Source organism: Gopherus evgoodei, chromosome 1 (assembly GCF_007399415.2).
Source record: "Gopherus evgoodei ecotype Sinaloan lineage chromosome 1, rGopEvg1_v1.p, whole genome shotgun sequence".
In the NCBI taxonomy this organism is placed as follows: domain Eukaryota; kingdom Metazoa; phylum Chordata; order Testudines; family Testudinidae; genus Gopherus; species Gopherus evgoodei.
Genome location: NC_044322.1, coordinates 300,586,359 through 300,605,063, shown reverse-complemented (window position 1 = coordinate 300,605,063; position 18,705 = coordinate 300,586,359). Strand labels below are relative to the sequence as shown.

Here is an 18,705-nt window from a genome sequence, read left to right as displayed (position 1 = left end):
GGAGACCAGCTTCGCCGCGGTTTGCTCTCGCGTTCCCGAACCCCCTGCAAACCGCAGGGAAGGAGACCTGCTTGCTCGGGGTTCCGGGAACGAGAGAGCAAACCGGGAAAGGAGACCCGCTTCGCCGCGGTTTGCTCTCGCGTTCCCGGAGCCACCCAGCAAACCGCAGGGAAGGAGACCTGCTTGCTCGGGGTTCCGGGAACGAGAGAGCAAACCAGGAAAGGAGACCCGCTTCGCCGCGGTTTGCTCTCGCGTTCCCGAACCCCCTGCAAACCACAGGGAAGGAGACCTGCTTGCTCGGGGAACGGGAGAGCAAACCGCGGCGAAGCTGGTCTCCTTTCCCGGTTTGCTCTCGCGTTCCCGGAGCCACCCAGCAAACCGCAGGGAAGGAGACCTGCTTGCTCGGGGAACGGGAGAGCAAACCGCGGCGAAGCTGGTCTCCTTTCCCGGTTTGCTCTCGCGTTCCCGGAGCCACCCAGCAAACCGCAGGGAAGGAGACCTGCTTGCTCGGGGCTCCGGGAACTAGAGAGCAAACCGGGAAAGGAGACCCGCTTCGCCGCGGTTTGCTCTCGCGTTCCCGGAGCCACCCTGCAAACCGCAGGGAAGGAGACCTGCTTGCTCGGGGAACGGGAGAGCAAACCGCGGCGAAGCGGGTCTCCTTTCCCGGTTTGCTCTCTCGTTCCCGGAACCCCGAGCAAACAGGTCTCCTTCCCTGCGGTTTGCAGGGGGTTCGGGAACGCGAGAGCAAACCGCGGCGAAGCTGGTCTCCTTTCCCGGTTTGCTCTCTCGTTCCCCGAACCCCCCCTTGAAGCCGCCCAACAGCGCTGCAGTGTGGCCACATCTTTCCCGGTTTGCTCTCGCGTTCCCGAACCCCCCTGCAAACCGCAGGGAAGGAGACCTGCTTGCTCGGGGTTCCGGGAACGCGAGAGCAAGCTGGGGAAGGAGACCAGCTTGATTACCAGAGGCTTCCTCCTTCCACGGAGGTCAAGAAAAGCGCTGGTAAGTGTTTACATTGGATTACCAGCGCTGGATCACCAGCGCTGGATCCTCTACACCCGAGACAAAACGGGAGTACGGCCAGCGCTGCAAACAGGGAGTTGCAGTGCTGGTGATGCCCTGCAGATGTGTACACCTTCAAAGTTGCAGCGCTGTAACTCCCTCACCAGCACTGCAACTTTCTGATGTAGACAAGCCCTCAGTGTTCTGGTACAGGATTGTCTCATCCCTTCCACTCAGTGTATTTGAAGCTTGTGCGGTTGGAGGGAGTTTTGCTGTCTGAGCTATGGTATCATTAGTACAGTGATAACATGCAGACCTGTCTTAAAATTCAGACAGTGCATTGTCTTTTTTTCTTTTCCAGTATCTGGCCAAAAAAGTCTAGGCTGAGTGAAGTGTCTGAATCCAAATAAAATTTGAGATTGTTTGTTTGGTTCCAGAAGCATTTGGAACACCAGATTGCCCCCCCTCCCCGCCCCCCCCCCCCCCAAAAAAAAAAAAGTAAACTGATGGGTCTGGACCAAAACCCCAGATAGCTGCTGCTGAACACTGGTAGAAGTGGCAGTATTCTATGCACTAATAATAATCCATACCCTAACTGCACGGTTTGGGCTCATCACCAGTGTAAACTACAAGCTGGTACAGAAGAAGTGAAAGTTAATCTGTTTAAACTCAGTCATGTGTAGAGTTTATCCAGGAATCAAGCAATGGGGGGAAAAACATTTCATGGCTGAGTTACTGAAATTTTAAACCTGGTGCTACAAATTGGGGTTTTGATGCTGCATAGTCTCACCACTTCAATCACTCTCTACTTCAGAATCCCATGGCTTATGAAGTTGTTATAGCAAATGATTGAGGCTAATGTTTAAGGTCACTTAAATGCATTCTGCCTATATTTCCCTAATCCCACTAAATTGACACTGACAAATGGTGTGCCTATGGGGGCATCAGCAGCCACCTGGGCTTTTTGCCTGTCTAGTGTCTTTACAAATCCAACTCCCACCACTCCACCCCCAAAAACCTCAAGTGTCAGATTGTAGTTCTGCACATGACTGCACTAGCAACTCAACACAGTAGGCAGAGCACATTGAAAGAAATGTTTAAAGGAAAACTTAAACTCCTGGTTTTCATTGCTTCTCAATATTTAACAAGCAAGGTAGAAAGGTAGAAACTATACTTAATTTACACTTTTATTTTTTAATAAACCTGGGGTACCTCTTTGGGTAGGGTTTTTTGTTTCTCCTGCCCATATAATGCTACGTTCCCATTTCTAAATATATCATAAATTCTCCATCTGATTAGTTTTCTGAAACTTTTTTAAAGCGGCAGCTTCCAGGGCTGTTTTCATTGAAAGGGTGAAAGTGAAAGGTGTCCAGTTACAGTGAATACCCATGTAACTTTGGAGTATTGAGGCAAAAAGGTCGGATAATACACTTGTACACAAGTAATAAAAATGCACTTATCAAAACGTAGTACTTTTTTTTTTTTTTTTAAATAAAACTTCAGTTTTGGTGACACATTGGCTGATTGGCCCATAAAGTCCCCCTTTCTTACAATATCCTCATCAACCAATCTGACTGCCTTTTCTAAGGTCACTTTTGTAACTAAATTGTGTTATAATGTACTTGTAAAATTTTGCTTCTGACCAAAATGCATTTGGAAAAAATCTTTAAAATCCTTTTATACTAAATCGGTTCATGAACCGATTTTAGTATAAGTGTGCTATAAAAATAATTCTCAGAGCCCTTTTAACAATTTTTTATAATAGTCTTCCATTATACCTGATCCAAAATCTGTGAAATGCATCATTTCACATGACTTAAAGAAAAAGAATAAGTTGCTGGTATAACTGTGTGTTACAACTGTTAACTTTCCAGCATGAAAACTGAGTCCTGTGTTTCCGAAGCATGGTGCATGAGCTGTTTCAGACAAAATGCAGAACTTTTTGAGAGCTGATTTGGGGTGCAGGGGGTGGGGGGAAATGTTAGGTAATGGATATTTATAATTTTTAAAAGGGACATCATTTTAAATCAAACTTTTTACCTATTGTTGCAAGTGGCACCTAAAATTACTACTGTATTTCACTTTTAAATTTCATTAAATTTCAAGTTGATGTCACTAGGTCTGTATACACTACTGATTTAGGGTCTTAGCAAATTTTGAAAGTAGCATTTAATTCACCTTAGTTACACTGAGATGCAGAACTCTTCAGTCCAAGAAAACTGTGCTTAAATACTAATCTCCTGTTTCATTGTTACAGGTCTGAAGAACTGTTGCCCAATTCAACAGTGCCAGCATTCCAACTTTATTAAACCTACCAACATTTTAAATGGACTTTCCTGTGGTGGTACCCTTTAAGAAGTGGATGAAAGCTACTACATCAGTTTGCACATTCTAATCACTTTCCAGTGTCACAAGAGATTTTTACTTATAAATATTCTAAGTGTATGCAACTGGTAAAACCAGAGCCTACATCCAGTATTACTGATAAGAGACATTCATCCACCAATGTTGTACATGTATGAAAACTGTGTACTGTATACTTCAATAATCCCCATACTTTCTATTGGAGAGTACAATAATGTAAATCTTGAAAGCACCACTATTTTAGCATAACAAAAGAAAGTCCAAAGAGCTCCTATATAGACTATTCCAGATAACTTTGCTTCATCGGTATTTGTAGCTTATTGTAACTTTTTTTAAAGAAATACAAGATCATCATCATCATCATCATATTATACAAAACCGCTTTGATTAACACAACAGCTTTAGTTTTTTAATTTTAGGAAAAACCTGTGGAGACAGTGATCTAGTCTTTAAAATAAGAGTCCTTTCAGTATGTCTGACTAAAGACATTGCCTTTAATATCTGTTGGGAAGGAAATGTCCAGACTTTTCAACCTTTTATTGTATGTTTCCTTTTCCTTGTTTACATAGGGAACAATGTTTATAGTTGTGTGTACAGTGGGGGTCTACAACAAGAAGTGTATATTTTAAAATGATTTTTTAATGATTTAACAATTTTGTAAATCATTTTCAGGCTTCTGCAGCTGTAGATTCTCACTGTTAATTCCCTTGCTTGCTCATGCATAAGTGTATTTGCAATACCAAATATACAGGTTTTAGTACTTTTGCCTGTTAGTGATTGTTTTACATGTGTAACGTTTTGGTTGAGATGTTAAATGGTGGAAGAGTTCTGTGGATGTGAATGTGGGAAGTAATTTTAATCATGTGTAATTGGTCACAGGGCCTAAGTTGCAGTAATTAACTTTTGCTGATTTATTTAACAATGCCTTGTTGCTTTGTATGAATTAACGTTTGGGTGTAAAGATTGTGTGTATATCCAACAGGGAGCCACAGTATTTAAATTGACCAGCCTAATGTTACAACTGCTTTGAGGTGGCCAAATGTAAACTAAAAGCCTTAATTAAAAGTGGTGCAATTTTGTATGACTTAGCATCAGTAGTTCAATAAATTTGGATTGCCATGCAAGGGCTTGCATTACAATTATCTACTACTTGAATGTTTTGTGTAATGTTTTAACAGTGCCGGTAAGTATGGGTTTAACAAACTTAAACATAATGTGCATTTTGCACTGTGAGGCTTCATAGATCTTAAGATCAAAAGGGACTATTATGATCATACAGTCTGGCATCCTGCATAACACAGGCCATAGGAATTCATCCAGTTTAGTATGGGTGAGTAAGTGCCCGTTGATGACCAGGACTACAAATGTTGTTTAGTGGTACCTAGGGGGGGACGGGGAGGGGTCTGTTTTTTTTTTTTCAGAGCACTAGTGGTACCACATTGAATGCTTCCTTTAGTAAAATGGTTTTTTTACACAGGGAAAGGAAAAAATCTATAAGTGTGTTTGATGTTCAGTGGCTATTTTGGGGTACTTGAAAGTGTTCTGTAACTATTGTTTGACTTTTTATACAATGATCTTATCTCTAAAATCAGCATGTTATGGCCATAAAGTCTCTGTGAATGAAGTGGACTAACATACTGCTGCTTTCTAGATTAAAACATACTTCTATTTGATCTTGGGCAAACTTACTTATTGTAATGAAATTATCTATGCCATGCTAGGTCCAGAATTAGCTCTTACACACACTTTAAAAACTTTAAGGTTGCAAAGTCAAGCACTCAGGAAATAGAATTAAGATTGTTTGTGCCACCTTAATTCAGCCCCTTGTTTGCGTATGCATTATGATCATCCGTTTACATGACAATCACATACTGCTTTTTTTCCACAAGACCCCTGCCTTAGTCAGTGCACAGAATAGATAGTGCTCACTAAATGAGTATAGAATCATAGAATATCAGGGTTGGAAGGGACCTCAGGAGGACATCTAGTCCAACCCCCCTGTTCAAGGCAGGACCAGTCCCCAACTAAATCATCACAGCCAGGGCTTTGTCAAGCCTGACCTTAAAAACCTCTAAGGAAGGAGATTCCACCACCTTCCTAGGTACACCATTCCAGTGCTTCACCACCCTCCTAGTGAAAAAGTTTCCTAATATCCAACCTAAACCTTCCCCACTGCAATCTGAGATTATTGCTCCTTGTTCTGACATCAGGTACCACTGAAGTAAAGATCCATTCTCTTTGGAACCCCCTTTCAGGTAGTTAAAAGAAGCTATCAAATTCCCCCTCATTCATCTCTTCTGCAGACTAAACAATCCCAGATCCCTCAGCCTCTCAAGTCGTGCTCCAGCTCCCTAATCATTTTTATTGCCTTATGCTGGACTCTCCAGTTTTTCCACATCCTTCTTGTAGTGGTAGGGCCCAAAACTGGACACAGTATTCTAGATGAGGCCTCACCAATGTCGAATAGAGGGGAATGATCACATCCCTTGATCTGCTGGCAGTGCCCCTACTTAATACAACCCAAAATGCCATTAGCCTTCTTGGCAGCAAGGGCACACTGACTCATATCCAGCTTCTTGTCTACTGTAACCCCAGGTCATTTTCTGCAGAACTGCTACCTAGTCATTCGGTCCCTAGTCTGTAGCAGTCCATGGGATTCTTCCATCCTAAGTGCAGGACTCAATATTTTGTTTTAGCCTCATTGTTCAACATGTGTGGCCTCATGCCATTAGTACTGCAGATTATTCAAATTTTTAACTGAAGACTGAATTATTTCCGCATGGGCTTTTCTATGGCACTCATCACTGTAATATGAGTGCTTCACAAACATATATTAATTTTATAACATCTCTGGGGTGAGGGAGTGATATCACCATCTGTAAAATGGGGAGTTGAGGCACATATTAAGTAAAAAATGTTGCCAATTGTGGGTGCTCATCTTGATGACCAGGACTAATTTGTCATAGTACTTAGCATTGTGAGGCACTTCATATGTTCAAAGCCCAGCTCTAATTGACTTCAGTTGCAGCTGTGAATTTCAGCATGTCTTCCAATCAGAACCCCTGGATATCAAGTTGGGCACCCAGAGCTTATGCACAGGTGACTGCACTCTCATCTGCTGCCACTGTCTCATCCAATATCAGAGGCCAGGTCCCCTCCCCCACCCTGACCAGAAGGCACAGCATCCATTGCTTCCTGGGGCTGCCTTGCCCAACATTAAAACTTGTGTGGGCATTGGTATGGGTGGTGGGGCCCTTGGACATTGAAGGAGCCTCCAGGATGTATGGGAAGGTCATATACCTAACATCAGAGGCTGCTGTCCAGGAGGTGGTGGAGAAAGGCATCTCGGGTGACTCTTTTTTTTTTTGTGCCCCTCAAGCTCCTGGAGGCCCTAAGTGCACATGAACACTGCCCTTCAGTGTTCTCTTGCTGAGCCATAAGGACTCCACTCTCTGCCATGTCATCTTGTTCTGCTAGCAGACTGCACAGCAAGGGGAGCTTAGAGGGGTCATTCCTGGTGCCCTGTACCATGTCCATTCACTGGGGGAGGCTTGGTGCTTCCTCTGATGGGTTTTGGGGAACATCCAGAGGGACTCTTGGCCTGGTGAGGAGGGCTGTCCAGCATCTCCACTTCTCAGGAGGGTGTAGGCCCTGCTTCTGCTGATGATGCCAGCAGCTGATAATCTTGCTTGAGTGCAGGAGTTGTCCTCCCTCTCATGCTCACCCAAGCAGACAGATGCTGCTGCTAAAAGTCTTTTTCTTTTTTGTTTTCTTTTTTTTTGGGGGGGGGGGGGGCGTGAAGGTCTATGGAGGAGAAGGTGGTGGTGACATTGGATAGGTCCTCTCCTGGGCTATCTTGGGGAGATCATCCCTCTTTCCCCAAGCGCTGAACCCATCTCTCTTGCACTGTGGACCACCTCCTCCCCCTCTGGTCAGCCTTCCAAGTACACCCTGGAGACCTGGGTACTGGCTATGGAGAGAGGAAGTGCAGCAAGCATAAATTGTGCGTCCAGCCTCTTCCTGTCAAAATGCAGGAGGCATCCTCTTGCTTGGCTCCTGGAGAGCCCAATCGCTGGGCCTACTTTTGTGCCCCTTCAGAAAGCCCATCTGCTGGAGCTGCCTCACAAAGCTCTGGCAGCAGAAGAGGACAGATGTCTCCCTCAGAGTCCCTTATAGGGGAAGCATACAGCCCCTGCCCTAATGGAACTCACCTCAATCTCTCCTGGAGAGTACCTCCCCAAACAGGGGTCTGTATGATCTTGCAGGAGATGGAGGCCCTGGATCTATCTCCTTTAGCCCACGTGGAGGATGACACTGAAGCAGATCTTGATCTGAGCCCCAAGTCCATCGCAGGGTCTGCTGCTCCATTCTCAGTGTACTGCATGGGAAACTGCCCCCTGCTCTAGATGATGGAGGCAGCTTCTGCTCTTTCCATGTGCCCAGCTACAGCTGGCCCCCTGCTCCACACCACTGAGCCTATTGAGGAGATGGCTGGGGCCAAACAGCCAGGTTTTGGGCTTTCTGGGGCCCCCTCCTGAATCAAGGCAGGCGTTCCCATGTGTACCAAATCAATCATTATCCAACCTGATGCCAAGGGGTATAAGCACCAAACCCATCATGGCACCCAAGCCTGGTGTCATAAAGGGGGACCCACAGCTGCCCAATCAGCCCCTGTGCCTAGTGAGATGGTACCATAACTTAGCCATTGGGGATCCCAATTTCATTCCTGATCACTACACTTCCACCTCCCATCCTGTTGCTATCCCTGAGTGGCATATTCCCTTTTTCTGGAGGGTGGTATTTGTATTCTCTTCTCGTTCCACCCATCTGGGGCTGCCGTATTCCCTCTGCAGCTCGCTTCTGTGTTGGGGGCCACAGTGGAGAATGCAGTGCAAGTGATACTTCACTGAGGTTTTGCTACTGGTGAGGGAGAGACCTGAAAGCCGCTGCATGATGCCCCTGGCTGAGTCTACGGACCACTCAGCCCCTACCATGCTATGGAACAAGCTGCACTGGTTCTTGTAGGGGTGCTGGCATCTGGTTTTCAACAGGAGTGCCCACTCAAAAAGGGCCCCTGGTGGCTCTGGTCAGCACTGCATCCCAAACCATTTCCTGCACCTCAACTCTGAGCCCCCTCCTGCACTCCAAACCCATTGGCCCCTGCATGGAGCCCCCTCCTGCATCCCAAACCCTTCAGCCCCATCCCAGAGCCCTTACCCCCTGCTATACTCCAACCCTCTGCCAGAGCCCCCTTGCACACTATGAACCTGTCATTTCTGGCCCCACCCTCAAGGAAGCGCCTAGAGGAAGCTCTGAGCCTCCTCCTCACCCCCATGGGATTGTGTGTGACCCACGACTGATTTTTTTGTGTGTGTGTGAATGGTCCCTGATAGAAAAAAGGTTCCCCACCCCTGATTTAAGGACTAGTAAGTAAGAAATAGTATTTTTTCCCACTCTATTTAGCTAAAAGTTCCCGACACTGCTAGGGAAAGCTAGTCCAGCAGTTCTGAAAACCGAATATTTTTAGTCTAATTAGACGAGTTTTCAATATCTTAAGACTACTCCCAATTAATCAGAAGACTTTAGTTACTAGAGTGGTTAGAGATGCCACAGCATATGTTGTAAACTAGCAATTGAAAGATTTTTTTAAAAACTATACAGTTAATTAATAGATTTAAATATATGTATTAGGACACAGCTGCATAGATCCTTCTTCCAGCAGGTAAAGGTTAGCATCGTTTATCAAGCTTAAGCATTATGAAGACATAAAAATTTAGAATATTTACACAAAACTAGAGCACTTTGCAATGCATAATGTAAAACTGATTCTGTAGAATGCAGTATATAATTGGAGCCTAGTACAAGAGCAGAGTTATCACTTCTATTACAGTAGAGGTCCCCCATTATCACAGTATCTGAGCATCTCACAACTTTAATGAAATTATCCTTACAACACCCATGAGAGGTAGGGAAGTTCTATTATCCCCATTTTATAGATGAAGAACTGAGGCATACCTCCTAAAGGGTTGCTGCCATGGCCTGAGGTCAATCTGAGTCAAGTTCTCAGTTCCTATAAAAATGCTCCAAATAGCCAGTGTCTCAGCCTCTGACAACCAAACTTCTACTACTTGCTTTCTCATGCTAGAGGTATTCTAAACAAAGGTGGGGTATGAAAGGCAAGTATCTGATGCTTTAAAACCAAGCTGTTCAGGGCCCTCACCTTGACTCAGGGTAGGTGGGACCTGTTAGCAGTGGCAGGCAATTCACCAAGGAGAAGAAAAACTGAATAAATTTTCTCAAGTGGAGAAAAAATTGTTAAGAGTACTGAGCAGAAGCAGTTCTCTTACAGTGCTCTGGAGAGATAGGGGGAAACCACATATACATCCACCAGATGGTTAGGAAATGCAGCTTAAGAACTGGATCTGGGTTGTAAGTTTTACTATGCAAATGGTAGTGGAAGGAGAAATGGTGCAGGAGTGTGGTTCACAACAATGGTAACACTGTTCAGGAAATCATCAAGGTATATGACCATTTAACAACTATCTGAATAGAAGCAAAGGAGTGCAGGTTGGTTGTTGTGCTGTATATGTCCCACAACAACATTGTCCTGAGGAAGAGGTTAGGCAGGGCCTACAGTAACTAGAAGATTTGGCCAGACCATAGGAATTATTGCTCATACGGGCTCAAATTGATCAGGATATGACTAGATACTGGGACAGTATGCACTGAGATTGCAGATGTTGCTGCACTGCTTGACAGGTGTTTAGGTAATGAGTGGGCAAATGTCAACACTTGGTTCAAGAGAAGAGAAAGTCATCTTTGCACATACTGAAGCAGCAGAATAAGCATGCAAATAGATTTATTGATAACCTAAATAAGCCAGAGGAGGAAGTTAAGGATTGTAAACTTTTCCTGAGCAAAATGGTCACACCCCAACACGAGCTACTGGTAACAGTTGCAACTGACAAATGGTCCGGGCATGAGCTGTGTACCAGCGAGACATGCATCAGGATACGGAGATTGTGCGGAGAGACTGCAGATAAGGTTAGGGAAACAGCTGGAAGGTTTGAGACAAAAGGTACACAAATTGGAACAGTGGAAGTGTAGCGTATCTTTAAGAACATTTTGATCTGAGAAGCTGAGACGGTATGTAGACACATTAAGCTGGGTAGACCACAGTCTCATGAAGAATGGTAGTTAACAAGAAGATGCAGAAAGAAATAAGAGAAATGAGAAAAGTGATGTAAAATAACTTTTTGAAAGAAGATATTGCCACCTACAGAGCCTCCAAGCAAGCAGCAAAGCAAGCAGTCAAAGGCAAGAAACCTAACTTTAGGCAAGCTCTGTGAGATGAACAACTGCTCTCAACTTTCCAAAAAGAAAGTATATTCAATTTTGTGAACAAGAAACAAAAGGAAGAAAAAGAGGGAACATACCATTTGTAAAGGATACGGGGGGCAGACTGCTTGTGGTGGAAGACGTGCAAGTGACGGTGAGAATACTGCAAGGATATACTTAACCAGAAACCTTTATATGCTACACTACCATCATGTGAACCAATTATTACAGATGTTGATCTCTCAGAGGCAAATGTCAAGGCTGCAATGCTGAAGATGATACCTGGAAAAGCAGCAGGACTGGACAAAGTCACAATAGAAATCATCAAAGTCTTGAGAGAGGTTGGTGTATGCTGGCTTATATGAGTCCTGCATGAAGTCTGAAAAGAGAAGAAAATTGCAAGAGAGTGAAGAAAGTCCACACTGGTACTGATATACAAACAAAAATGTGACATACAGGACCATTCAGAGTACCAAGGAATTAAGTTGCTATCCCACTGCATGAAACTGTCCAAAAGAATCATATACTGTCGCGTTTGCTGAATAATGGAGCCCATTTTAGGAAAGAGCAGTTAGGTTTTAGAAAAGAAAAAGGGAAAATAGGTGGTGTGGTCATTGCTAGACAGTTGGTGGAGGAGAAACTGGAAGGAAACATTGAGTATGGTTGGGCTTGCATTGACTTTGAGAAAGTATCCAACAAAGCATCTGGGTGACTGCTGGTGCCTCTGCTATAATTCTATAGGGTACTGGAGGATCTTGTCCAGATGGTGATGGGTTTGACTCAACTAGGTCTCCTTCTAGGGATTACAGAGCTTGGTGGAGCAGCCTTTTAGTTCTTTATAACTGACAGATGGTGATACTTGCATAGTTTTTAATACTATTAAGTCTAAAATGTACAATTATCGTGTTTATGATGGTAGTGCCTGGGGGCCAAACTAGAGTAGACTCCATTGTGCTAGGCATAGAATTTAGTGTATGGGAGCTGGGATTTCAAGTATGGGTATGCATATACCTTTTCCCACCCAAGAAGTTACCTATTATTACAAGTTGTAAATTATGTTAGAACATCCTTCCTATTTTATCAACATCTTATTATTAAACCAACTGCGTATCTGTTGTATCAATCAGGCAAGGCACTAACAAGCTTCAGCAGGACTTTATTTTTACAGTGGAAACTTCTTTACCAAGCTGCTGCTGCACCCTCTGTAACTCTCACTCCGCCTCCTCAACTCCTCCCCCTTCCTTCCTGTTTCCTGTCCTTTCAGACTCCCAACAGCCAGTGCTCCCAGTTCTAATCATTACAAGCACATCTAAACACCACAGCATCTGGTACTTTTCTGCAAGATGTGAGATACCCGAGATAAGAGTAATAATTTTCATTTAGTTTTCAGTTGAGGATTTGAAAACATTTTACAAATAAAGCCTCAGACACCCTTGTGACATAAGTAGGCAAACATATTCATTTTACAGAGTAGAAAGTTGAGAGAGGATAAGTGACTTGCCCAAGGTAATAACACCTCAGTAGGGAAACTCTGACTAGAAGGCAGGCCGTCCTGAGACCCACACCCCACTCATTCTTCCTACGTATTTTATACCTTGGGGAATAAGTATTACCTTCAGAGGAAACTTTCTTAAGAAACTAATTTAATACCTATAGAAGTGCCAATTCTAGGTTAAGCTAAAAATCAAGTAGTTACAACTTTTGCCTGTTTGTTTCTTAAGAGTAAAATAACTTTACAAGAAGCAGCAGATAGGTAAAAATGCCACATTTCTACAGAAATGTTCAGAGATGGTCAAATGTGGGAATTGCTGGGAAAACTCCTGCATCAGTTTCCCAGTAGTTTTATACTGTTATTATTTCTTACATTTCCTAGCCAATACTTCTTTAAAAACATGGACACTTCTATGTGTCTTTGGGGACCCAATATAAACTCAATGGTTGCCTCTCTGAGGGACACCTTTAGCATAAGAAGAATATAGAAATAGGACCATCTACACTCCTAAATAGTGCTGGCTGTCATATTGGGGGGAAGAGTATTTCTTTCACCTAATTAGTAGAATTAACATGGATTTTTGTTTTTAAAATGGTATCTACAGGGGCGGCTCTATGTATTTTGCTGCTCCAAGCATGGCAGTCAGGCAGCTTTCGGCGGCGGGCCTATGGAAGGTCTGCTGATAATGTGGATTCAGTGGCATGCCTGTGGGAGGTCCCACAGTCCCATGTCTTCGGCATACCCACTGCCGAATTGCCACCGAAACTGCGGGGCCATGGGATCTCCTGCAGGCATTCTGCCGAAGGCAGCCTGACTGCCACCCCCGGCACGCACTTGGAGCGCTGGTGCCTGGAGCTGCCACTGTGTATCAAGAAGTATTTGCCCTCAAGCTTTGTTTTTCAAATTGAAATTCATATGTAAAAGTAATTCTTACGTTGAGACTCTAGTCTAGTTACTGTTTAAACATTTTCTTTTACAAAAACACAACTCCAATTGCCATGAGGAACGAGCTGTTCACCTAGAAGCAACAGCTTTTCATGCTGCAATGTATTTACAAAAGTAGTAGTAATTCCTCCCTCCCCCCAGACAAAACTTCAGCAAGATTCCAGCCACAAAAGCTGATGAAGTTTTTTTCTCTTCCACCCTCTCAGGTGGTAGTGATATTCCTCTCATTTTTATCCAATGACTCCTTCTCTCCCTCCACTTCTCCCTCAGTGGCCCTTTGTTAGGTGTCTTCCCTCTAATAGCTGAATGCAGGACCAGCTCCAGGGTTTTTGCTGCCCCCAGCGGAAAAAAAAAATGCCACAATTGCAATTGGTGCCTGCTCCACCGTGCCACTTTCTTCTTCAGCGGCAAGTCCTTCCCTCCAAGAGGGACCGAGGGACCCACCGCCGAATTGCCACCCCTTCCCCTCGGCCACCCCAAGTACCTGCTTGCTGACCTGGTGCCTGGAGCCAGCCCTGGCTGTATACAGTTTCCTTCTACAGTTTGCCAAGCAATTACTTGAAGAAGCTTCTCTGTAGGAGGAATGTGTAGTACTCACCTTCTCAGGCCCAGGACCTAAGCCCATGACGTGGCAATACATTGCTACTTGTCTGCTGGGTCAACACCATGTTACTCATGTTTACTGGCAATAAGAAAGGGATATGAAAGGTATTTTTAAATAAATGAGGAGGAATTAATGTCTTAACTGTTACAACTATTCCTCTTCCACTTTTTGAGGGGCAGCATCCATGCCTTTCCTGAAGCCATAAGTCATTTCCTTTCTTATCCCAAGGATCTATCTGGGGTGGGGATAGTCGCTATAGTCAATACTACTAGCTGGGTTGGCAAATGAGGTTTCTAGAGCACAATCAGCTCAGTTCCTTTTTTTGTGCATTAGCTAGTTACCATCAAAGACCATCTTAATTCAGATGGTACAGCACAGGTTTCTCTTTTAAAGCAATTACTAATGCCTAGCTATCAGTGAATTGGCTGGTAAGGATTAATAGACGCCTTCCCCCCAAGACCAATCTGTGTGCTCCTCCTTGCCACATTATTGGAATTGTCAGTTTGAAGGTTACCAGAAGCTCCCACATGGCAATTCCAATAGCAACATTTTAATAATTAAAGTGTGAGTATCATCTCTGAAATAAATTAGCTATGATTGTTTGTGTATTTATCCACACTATATTGAACTCTTTGTGTGTCCTGGTTTGAATTGGAGCAGGCTCATGGTACAGGAATTTTGGTGCAAGGGTGGGGGAGAGAGCAGAAATTTATCTTGTGGCTTTTTTGGCCTATTGAGTTTAATTATAGGTGGAGCTGGTAGGGCTGCCTATTAAGATTGCCTGACACTTTCCATTATAAAACCCCATTTTCAGTTGCTTATAACTTTGCCAAACTGTTTAGTCTGAAATGCTGGGTTTTTGCTTCAGGCTGAGTTTTAATTTTTGGAAAATTTCAATCAAAATGGGTCAGCAGTTCTGAGAACTAGGCTAGGGGAAAGGGTTTTGTCCATATTAAAGATCATTGACAACTTTTTCTTTAAAAAAAATTACTGTCCCCATGCTTTGGAGCAGAAACTTGAAATGTAACAGAGACCTGGGATGTGGCTTTTGCCACCCCCATTATAAACCCCAAGAGTTTGACTAAGCAATCTGCTTATTAGAGGCTTTAGCAGACAAAAATCTGTAAAGATTCTATCCTCACTGAGCGTGCCTGAGCCTCTCATTACTCATACTGCTGGCCAGAGTGTGCATGTGCTGTCCCCACAAGGCAGATGGAGCAGGCTTTATCTTCTTGCAGCTTTGTGACCAGACTGTACATATACTATCTGTGAGCAACTGAGAATGCTCCAGTCCTGGGCTACAATGGCAAAACTAGACTTTCCCTGTAGTGGCTGGGCAGGGCACTGGAACTGAAAGCAAGGAGCCTCTTTCCCCTGTGTTCTCAATAACCCCAATGCTGGCAGCTAGGGAGAAGGCTGTTGGTTTTGAATTGTATTCACACACTGCAGTGCAGGGTTAAAGTGAAGGAGCTGCGGAGTGCCTACTGCAAAGCCCGTGAGGGAAACCGCCGCTCCGATGCTGCCCCCACCACCTGCTGTTTTTACAAAGAGCTGGACGCGATACTTGGGGGTGACCCAACCTCCACTCCGAGGACCACAATGGACACTTCAGAGCGGTGGGAGGAGAAGGAGAAGGAAAGCAAGAGTGAGGGTACTGGGGTGGAGGGAGACACCCCGAAGTCCCAGGAGGCATGCAGCCAGGAGCTCTTCTCAAGCCAGGAGAAGGTAGCCAGTCGCAGCAGCCGGTACTTGGTGGAGGACGAACAGAGGAGCGGGTTCCCGGTAAGCGGCTTTTATTTTCAGGATTGAAATTTTTCGGGAGAGGAGGGAGGGTTAGGGCTGCATGCATGCATGCCTAGATGTGGAACAGCGCATTGATGTGGTCTATCACATCGCGGTAATCGGCCTCGGTAATCTCTTCAAAAGTTTCAGCCAGAGCGTGGGCAATGCGCTTGCACAGGTTTCTTGGGAGAGCCACTGCAGTCCTTGTCCCAGTCAGGCTAAAGCGTCCGCGCCACTGTGCTGCGAGGGGTGGGGGGACCATTGCAAGACACAGGCAAGCTGCATAGGGGCCAGGGCTGAATCCGCATTGCAGTAGAAGACCTTCCAGTGCTTCCCAGGAGACGCGCAGCAGTGAGATATCTTCCAGGATAAACTCTTGTGGAAAATGTTGGGATAGTGTTCAGTGTAGGTGGCCCCTGTAGCTGTTTGCTTTCCCCAATGCACAGAAACCCCGAAGACGGTACAGCCCTGAAACAATCAGTCCTCCTTACTCATCATTTCGGGGCTCCCGTGGGTTATGTGCGCTCTCTTTGGGATGGGAAAATTATGCTATTGTGAAGACTGTTACCCTCCTTAACTGCGGGGGAATAACTGTCTGGTATAAACAATGCTGCCTCTGTTAAGTGTTGCATTTTTGCCTTTACAGATGCAACCTTGAGATCTCGGCTGCTCGTGTTATCAACGGCTGAGAGACTACAAAACCTCCGGAAGAAGCCCCGCGAAAAAGCAAAGGAGACATGCTGCAAGCAGTTATGCAGCACTCTGTCACAGAGAATCAAAAAGTGCAGGACTGGAGGGAAAGGGAAAGCAGGATCCACCAGAGAAATGCAGCGGACAGGAAGAAAAGCACAAAGCAGCTGATAAGCATCCTGGAGCACCAAGCAGACTCTATCCAGGCGCTCGTAGCCATGCAGGCGGAGCATTACCGTGCCCGCCCCCCCTGCCGCCCTTGTCCTAAAGTTCTTTCCCTTGTGTCCCCATGTCAGCTCAAAACCCCCTTCCCCAGCATCCACGTTCTTACCACCACCACCAGCTGCCTCCACCACCTGTACATTTACCAAGCAGCCCTGAGAACTACGACCCTTACCCTCTGCACTCAAGCCCCCTCACCATGCAGTATAGCCATCCTGAAGTGCAGCAGTCATTGCACAGCACTCCAGACAGGACATATTCAAACCTGTGACTGTACAGTTCCCCTCCCCACCCCCCTGCCCTTTTAGGTTCCCAAAAACTTGTGTGTCTGTCAATAAAGTTATTTTCTTTTCAATAAATGAATTCTTGGCTTTGAAAAGTCTTTATTATTGCAGAAAGTTAAAGATACCTTAGCCCAGGAAAGAAACAGGCACTGCAAATCAGCTTAGCAAACACTGATTCATACTAACATTGTAACCACTGCACTTCGCTCCTGTGCAAGGCACCAAACATTACTGTTGGTTTTCAGCCTCAAATTCCTCCCTCAAGGCATCCCCTAATCCTTGCAGCCGTGTGCTGGGCCTCTCTAGTAGCCCTGCTCTCTGGCTGTACAAATTCAGCATCCAGGCGTTGAACCTCGGCAGTCCATGCCTGACTGAATCTTTCACCCTTCCCTTCACAAATATTATGGAGGGTACAGCACACAGATATAACCGTAGGGATGCTGCTTTCCCCCAAGTCCAGCTTCCCATATAGAGATCGCCAGCGCCCCTTTAAACAGCCAAAATCACACTATACAGTCATTCGGCACCGGCTCAGCCTGTAGTTGAACTGTTCCTTGCTGCTGTCAAGGCTCCCTATGTACGGTTTCATGAGCCATGGCATTAACGGGTAAGCGGGGTCTCCAAGGATTACAATGGACATTTCGACGTCCCCTGCTGTGATCTTCTGGTCTGGGAAAAAAGTCCCGGCCATCAGCTTCCTGAACAGGCCACTGTTCCAAAAGATGCATTCATCATGCACCTTTCCGGGCCAACCTGTGTTAATGTCAATGAAATGCCCACGGTGATCCACAAGTGCCTGGAGAACCATGGAGAAATACCCCTTCCGATTAATGTACTCGGATGCTAGGTGGGGTGGTGCCAGAATAGGAATATGTATCCCATCTATCACCCCTCCACAGTTAGGGAAACCCATTTGGGCAAAGCCATCCACAATGTCCTGCACGTTCCCCAGAGTCACGGTTCTTCTTAGCAGGATGCAGTTAATGACCCTGCAAACTTGCATCAACACAATTCCAACGGTCGACTTTCCCACTCCAAACTGGTTCCTGACTGATCGGTAGCTGTCTGGAGTTGCCAGCTTCCAGATTGCAATAGCCACTCACTTCTCCACTGGCAGGGCAGCTCTCAATCTCGTGTCCTTATGCCGCAGGGTGAGGGCGAGCTTTTCACACAGTCCCATGAAAGTGGCTTTTCTCATCCGAAAGTTCTGCAGCCACTGCTCGTCATCCCAGACTTCCATTACGATATGATCCCACCACTCAGTGCTTGTTTCCAGAACCGAAAAGTGGCGTTCCATGGTGCTGAGCATGTCCGTGAAGGCCACAAGCAATTTCATGTCATACGCATTACGTGACTCGCTATCATCGTCGGACTCCTCACTGTCACTTTGGATCTTAAGGAATAGCTCAACTGCCAAAAATGATGTGCTGGCAAGACTCGTCAGCATACTCTTCAGCAGTTCGGGCTCCATTTCCCACAGAAATCGCGCTGCACAGAAACCGTTAAAAGAGGCAAGATGGCACTAAACATGGACAGAAAAACAGAGATTGCTGGGATGTGAAGCGATGCATCACGGGGCATTGGGACAGGAAGCAGAATGACCCGCACCCTCTGCCCCCTTCCCACAACCCACGGCACCAGAATGGGAAGAGGTGCTCTCTGGGATAGCTGCCCATAATGCACCACTTCCAACACCGCTGCAAATGCTGCAATTGTGGTCACACTGAAGCGCTTTCCCTACACAACTGTACGAAGACAGCTTTAACTCCCAATGCTGCACACCTGCAAGTGTAGCCAAACCCTCAGGAAGGAGATTGATGTCACTGAATTCTGAACAGGTATGACAAAATATAGTCTCTGCTAACTTTCAGGAAATGGTTTGTAATGAATAGCGCTCCTCTATAAATATATAGACTGGTAAGTCTTTCTCCTAGCCCTCACTTATGGAATGAGAGGACAGAAATTATCTGCTGTGTGCTCCAGTG

General features: G+C 45.3%; 1 protein-coding gene across 1 annotated transcript in view; it reads left to right on the top strand.

Annotated features, from left to right (window-relative positions):
* RAP1B (RAP1B, member of RAS oncogene family) overlaps positions 1-4,503 on the top strand; it is an 86,073-nt gene extending 81,570 nt beyond the window's left edge. The window contains exon 8 of the mRNA XM_030548780.1: positions 3,257-4,503. The gene's annotated coding sequence lies outside the window, so the exon portion shown is untranslated. The remainder of the gene's footprint in view (positions 1-3,256) is intronic.
* Positions 4,504-18,705: the final 14,202 nt, after the last annotated feature.